Here is a 7489-nt window from a genome sequence, read left to right as displayed (position 1 = left end):
AAAAAAAGCTAAAATCACATAAATTGGGCTTTTCTTTCTTCCTAGAGTATTATTAAACTCAATAACCTTAATTTCCAGTCATTTACAGTAATTTTAGAACAACCCCACAGTTTAAATTATAGTTTTCACCATTATTGGCCAAAAGTTGCAGTGAGCTGACTGGTTACCAAGCGACAAAGCAGCGGCACAGACACCACAGTTTAAAGCACATCAATGACACATTGCCACACAGCAGTGGCAGAAATGAAAAGTAGTGCGCCCACCCAGTGGGGTACGGCCAGCAGAGTCACAGTACTTGTTTACTAAGTGGGCTACGGCCCTAGGAGTCACAGTGCACAATCTTATTCACATTACACCGCACATAGGCCCTCATTCAGACCCACTCGCAAGCGGGCGCACGTACGTTAGGCGTACGTACAAAATTATTTAAATTCAATGGCTCGCTCGTATTTTCGTTCGCATCTAAAATTCATCCCTAAACTCAGGCGACCCCTCCTCTAACTAACGAGCGTGCGAAATAGCGAGCGTACATCCCCGAAATGGCTTGAAGGGAACGCACGCACAAGTGAAACCGGAAGTGGCCTTGTCAGATGTCGATTACCTGCTCCTTTATTCTGCCTACCTCCCTCAATCGTATCATGCCAATCAATGTATCAATTAGCTTAATTGTTTTTTTTTTTTCAACACAATGCAAGAAACTTTACTCTTGTCCGTGTTTGTGTTTACCTGCAGAATACGTACGGATGGAACATTCGCTTTTATTGTTCAAAAAACATGTGAACCACAATTAAACAATTGTTCTATTGCTGTGGATCCCCGCATATTTTCCGGGGTTCATTTCTTTATTTAAATTTGCAAACGCATGTCACTGCATCAAGCCTATCATAACTCTCCAGAGATTTCTGGCCCTGTTGAACACATGACTCATACACTAACCAATAAAATTGCTCCTGTTAATTTCCAAAATACATTAGCCAATCAGAAATTTTTTGCACACTTTATCAAAAATGTTTTTTATGAAAAACTCCATTGCCATCATGAGAGCCTCCGCATTCACCAGGCGCGAGCTGCTGGTGCTTACGGAGGTGATGGATCGCCGTATCACCAGCCAGACTCCACCCATCACCAACCGGCAGAAGCGCTCCGCGTATGCGGAGGCACGGTCCCGCCTGCGGTCCTTGGGTTCACGCCGCAACATCGGGCAGCTGGAGCGCAGGTGGTCAGACCTGCAACGGCGAACGCCCCGCTTGCTGGCATGCTTTCGCATGCAGATCCTGGAAAGTAAGTGTTATGTATTGTGGTTTTCATGTTTGTGTTTGTGGGGCAAACTGCGTGTGCATGTTTTCCTGTCTGTCCTATTTATTATTTGTCCTCATATCTGTGTCTGCATGTTTTCCTGTCTGTCCTATTTATTATTTGTCCTCATATCTGCGTGTGCATGTTTTCCTGTCTGTCCTATTTATTATTTGTCCTCATATCTGCGTGTGCATGTTTTCCTGTCTGTCCTATTTATTATTTGTCCTCATATCTGCGTGTGCATGTTTTCCTGTCTGTCCTATTTATTATTTGTCCTCATATCTGCGTGTGCATGTTTTCCTGTCTGTCCTATTTATTATTTGTCCTCATATCTGCGTGTGCATGTTTTCCTGTCTGTCCTATTTATTATTTGTCCTCATATCTGCGTGTGCATGTTTTCCTCTGTCCTATTTATTATTTGTCCTCATATCTGCGTGTGCTTGTTTTCCCTCTATTTCTGTTTTTTTCATTCTACTCCTATTTGCATGTTTTTTGTTGGTGGTTTTTTTTTTTGGGCCCCGGATTTGCCCAGAAACTAACCTCAATTTGTTTGACATATTTTAGGAGGACAGCCAAGACTACGCCGTCACCGTCCGGCCAGACGGCGTTCCCGGCCACTATCCCCAACCCCCAGCCAACACTCCACCCCAAATATTTCCCCTATACCCCACTCCTCCCCAGCCTTCCAAGACCCTCTCCCGGAACTGTCGGGCCTCCTTCCCCTCCGTCCCACTTCCCCCTCTCCTCCACCCACCCCTCTTCCAATTACCCCCTCCCCGGAGTCCGTCATTACCCCTCCCCGTTCTTTGGGGAATGAAGGCTCCTCCGAGGAAGAACATGGAGGGACTTCCGGAGCTCCCGTTTTGGCTCCCGGTATGTTTTTCTTTCACATTTTTTTTAACCACAAACTGTTTGTATGTAATCATGTGTCGTGCCTTTATTCGTGCTTGTTTGGTTTACTTTTGGTGATTTAGCAGTTTGCCTTTACCTCTTCCTGCTGATTTCAACATACACATATCACACCTGTGGGAATTTGTACATAGGCCTTGTATTTTTGGCAGCACCCCTTTTTTTTTTTTTTTTTTTTTAGGTTTAGGAATGATTTCGTTGTGTTTTTGTTTTTTTAATGTGGATTCCCTATTGTTTTATTAATCCACACACTTTTCTCACCCACTGAGGAACAGAGGCGTCGACAAGAGGTGGACGAATGTGTTGGCCAGATGCGCCAACATGTCATTGGCATTCTTGTGGGCCTTGACCGGCTGTCTGGCATCCTTCGCCAGTAGTTTTTTTTGTTTATTTTCGTTTTCTAAATACATTTTTTAGTTCTAATATACGTTCTGGCTCATTCTTTTTTTTCCAAAACAAAAATAGTTTTCCCTGACATAAGTAGACTGTTCCTGCAAGGATTTCCCTTTTTTAAAAGTTAGATTGTGTTTTGTATTTGTATGTTAAACAGCCACAAGAAACACATAACAGTAACAATGTCATTTCCCTTTTTGGGTGTAGTGTCAATTAGATATTTCGACATTTTACAGGTTCCTAGTTGGTGTGCAAGCTGCTTAGGCCAATCTTCAAAATCCAAAGGTTTGGACAGGCTTCCTTTTGGTGTGGGTTGGGAACCTGAAAACATATTTCAGTTTACATCAACTGGTGTCAGTACTGGATTACCCCTTAGTCAAATGTAAGGTGTGTTAACCTGGTTACACTTGCTGTTAACGTCCAAAAAAAGGAAGACCATTTCACTCTCCAAACATTTACTCACAACATAAATGAGAAATCAAAGTGGTCACTCCCAAAAAAAAAACCAGTGATAATCTCAAATACAACACATACAAATAAAATATTTAAATAAAAAAAACAATCAAGAACTGGTTGACGAAGGACCATGCCAACATGATTCCACAAACATGGCGTTGCGATATGGGTTCCAGAATATATGGCCAAAATCACCAGATCCAGGTTTGGTAAGGGTAGCAGGAAGTAGTGAGCGTTGGAGTGGCAAAGATTATGTGAACAAAGAGAAGATGGTGAAAAAAATAAAAATAAATTAGATGTTCGCAAACAAACACAAACACATTAGGTATAAACACTGTAGTTTTGGTCAAACTTACCTAAAAAATCTGGCCACCACATCATTGCGTATGGCCCCCCCCACATACTGACCTCCGACCAACCTCGGGGGGGCCATCCTCAGGTAAGGCATCCTCTGGCTGCATTGGGACACCACTCCTTATGGCGATGTTGTGAAATATCCCACACAGGACCACAATTTTCGACACCATATCCAGCAAATACATGAGCTCGCCACCAGAGCGGTGGAGGCATCTGAATTGGCCTTTTAAAAGGCCGATACAGCGCTCCACCACTTGCCTGGTGGCTGTAAGTGCGGAATTATACTCACTTTGTGGGCCTGGTGTGGGAGCCAAATAAGGAGTGAGCAGCCAGGACATGCAAGGGTATCCACTGTCTCCTGTGAAAAATAAGAGACAACATCAGGAACACTGTGTATCAAGCTTAACATTGTTATGTACTAAAGGTCTCCACTTACCCAGAAGCCACGCATCACCAGCTTGTAGGTTGGTTAATTTCTGCCATATCCCTGATTGCCGGATGACGAAGGAGTCATGTGCACTTCCTGGTAATTTAGCATTCAGGGACAGGATCTGGAGGGAGGCATCACATACCACCATTACATTCAGGGAGTGATAGTGTTTCCTGTTTCTAAATATTGCCTCCAGCCGTGCTGGAGGCTGAAGTGGTATGTGAGTACCATCCACAACCCCTATGATGTGTGGGAAGCCAGCTATTTGGTAAAAATTGGCCTTGGCCACACTAAGGGCACCCATATCCAAAGGCATTTGAATAAAATGATGGAGGTGCTTGAAAAGTGCCTCCATCACTGCCCTCAGGATCCGGGAAAAGGAGGATTGGGAGATGCCCGCCACTATTCCCACCGTTGTTTGAAACGATCCTGAGGCACAGAAATGTAACACCGCCATAAATTGCGTCAGTGGTGGTATTGCTGTTGGACTGTAAATTTGCCGCTCAAGATCACTTTCTATTAATGAGAGAGTGTCTATGATGATTTTGGGAGGTAGACGGTAGCGTCTTAAAACCTCATCATCGGGCATTCCAAAAAGGGTGACACGTGTTCGAAATATCTGGGGCCTTGCATGCCTACGATGCCTACGCCTGGGATGAGATTGAGGTTGGTCGGCTTCCGGGAGCATGGCCAGAACAATCCGCCCCAGATCAACCTGAAATTCAAAGATTTCAAAGTAAGGCTTTTGACCCACCCCAAAACTATATTAAAACAACTTAGCTTGATGATACCATCCATTGCTGCTTACATGCCGGGGTATTGTCATGATACGTCCAAACTGAAAATAAACACCAAAATTACTTGACACATTTCACTCTGTGCATTTTTGTTTATAAATTTTGTGCTAGACCAAAGTTAAAATATGCCAAACACCCATTTAGCAAAACCGCAAAGCGACATTTAACACAGTACATCAAAACGGGTCGAAATGTTGGCTCAAAAAGCGAAAGATAAACCACCAAAAAGTTAGAATGATTATTAAGCTGTTTAAAATGCGCTAATTAGTTCGCTAATACAAGTCACAAGAGTGACTACTAAAAATGCGCTAATTAGTTCGCTAATACAAGTCACAAGAGTAACTACTAAAAATGCGCTAATTAGTTCGCTAATACAAGTCACAAGAGTAACTAGTAAAAATGCGCTAATTAGTTCGCTAATACAAGTCACAAGAGTAACTACTAAAAATGCGCTAATTAGTTCGCTAATACAAGTCACAAGAGTAACTACTAAAAATGCGCTAATTAGTTCGCTAATACAAGTCACAAGAGTAACTACTAAAAATGCGCTAATTAGTTCGCTAATACAAGATAAAAAATGGACTTACCAAGAGCAAATATCTAAGATGCAAAATCAAAAGGTCTTTGGGGTCGAAAATAAACAAAATCTAAAATAGAAGAAATTAGGGATCCAAAAATTACAAAATATACGAAACACAATGAAACAACAATTGAACAAAAGTTAGACTTCACAAAACTTACCAAATCAAGAAACGAGGTCCCAAAAATATAAACCAACAAAGATAACGGAAAAAAACGCAAATCTAACCAACAAACGAATCTCCAACCTCCAACTCCTTTCTACGCAATCAATAAACTCCAGCCAAGATAACCTCCAACAATCCAAAAACGCCACCTCGACTTGAGACACACCAAGCCATAAATAGTGTTTCGTTTCCCGCACAAATTAAGGAGGGATCATAGGGCCGCACAATCAATGATGCGGCCGCAAAATAAGGACGCATGTATAAATACGTCACGAAAACACATTCAAATTCTGGTGTATTTCTTGTTTGGACCTCAGACATGGCGACAGACCAGGGAAAAAATGCCCAAGAGTCAGGCGGTAAGTCTTTCATGCATTTTCTATCAACGATTAATTTGAAACATAAGATTAGGCAAGTTGTGATTTTGTGAATTCTGTAAATTTACACAAATAGGTGAGGAGGATGACATGGAAGAGGCTGCTGGGCCCAGTATTCCGGCCAAAGCGGCCAAAAAAAAAAGGCAGCCACATTTCACAAGAAAGGAGATGGAGGTTTTGATCCAGAAGTGTGTGGACATCCTGCCACAGGCAGACAGGAATATGAGTCTAAGCCAGAAGTGGAGAATGTGGGAAGAGGTAGCCGTTGCTGTCAATAGAGTGGGTGATTATGTCCGTCTAGCCCGGGATGTCAAACGGCGGTAAGTAAACCCTTGCCCCCCCTAAAAACAAACCCCATTTTAAACCAAAGGATAATGGCTTCCATTTTTCCCCACAGATGGGGCGACTTCAAATATCGCCTAAAGCAAAAACTCGCGGACAGGGCTAGGCATGCAAGGGGGACAGGTGGGGGTCCCACCCCTGTGTCATTGGAGTTGACGGATTTAGAAGAGCTGGCACAGGGGTGTGTGCAGCCTGTGGAGGTGTTTGGCGTGTCCAACATGGATACGGACATGCTAGACTTTGCGGCTCCTCATGTTGGCCCAGGTAAGTATTGTGATGTCACCAACTCTGAAATGCTATTGTGCCAATATGTAGATTCTAATGTGACTCTTTTCTCATTTTTCCAACAGAGACACAGGCGGACGAGTCTGCTCCAGAGGGAAGCCTTGGCCGCAGAATTTCTGCTGGCTCTGCAGGGGAGGAACCAGTACATCCGGCTGAGGACCCTGCAGAAGCCAGTCCAGGGCGTGCCCCCTCGCAGGCAGTGGGCCTCCTCACAGAACTCAATTTAAAATCGGATTTCCATACGGAGATTCTGCAGAGGATGGACGCCAGTCTGATACGGGTGGCTGAGGCCCTGGAGCAAAATGCTGCGGCCAACGTGACCATTGGTCAGGCCCTGGCGGAAAATACCAGGGCCAACATCCGCATCGCCGATGCCCTGGAGCAGCTCGTTCGCCAGCACATGGTGGAGCCGACCTCCCTTCCTGCCGGAACATCAGGATCCTCCACCTCTGGCCCAACATCAGCCAATCCTCCAAATGTGCCTAGCCCTGTGCCTAGTCCAGAGGCCACAACATCTGCCTCTGGACAGGCCAGCCCGATGGCATCCTGGACCCGGTCTGGCGCCCACCCTCCCCCATCCAAACGGGCGAAAAAACGGTGACAGCAATGGCGACTTTTCCCACACTCCTTCTGTGCTTGGCTCATATTCCTTTCTGGTCAAAACTTCCCTCTCCTTTCTTGTGAAATGTTTTTAATTTATTTTTGTACGTTTATGTTAGCAGTTATTGATTATTTATTTTTGATAAAAAGTATCTTTGCCAGAAAAAAAGAAAACAAAATATTATGCCAATTGGTTTGTGTTTAAACAATAAATTTATGAAAAAAATCTGACATTGTATTGTGACATTATTGGACAAATGGGTTACATTTAATCCTGGCCCTAAAGGCAAAAAAGGACACAAAAAACCATTTCATTTGTTAAAAAAAAAGGCCTCTTGAAGGAACGTTTAAAAAATCACATAACGATGCAAATTCCACATAAAAAAAAAAAGGGGAGCTAATTAAAACATGATGACATTATTGTCACAATAGGCCATAAACAACAAATTGAGGCCAAAACCCCCCCCAAAAAATGTACGCCAATTGATTGTGTAATCCTGA

This window comes from Taudactylus pleione, unplaced genomic scaffold (assembly GCF_031769625.1).
Source record: "Taudactylus pleione unplaced genomic scaffold, aTauple2 ptg000703l, whole genome shotgun sequence".
Classification (NCBI taxonomy): Eukaryota; Metazoa; Chordata; class Amphibia; order Anura; family Myobatrachidae; genus Taudactylus; species Taudactylus pleione.
Note: the sequence above shows the minus strand (reverse complement) of the source record.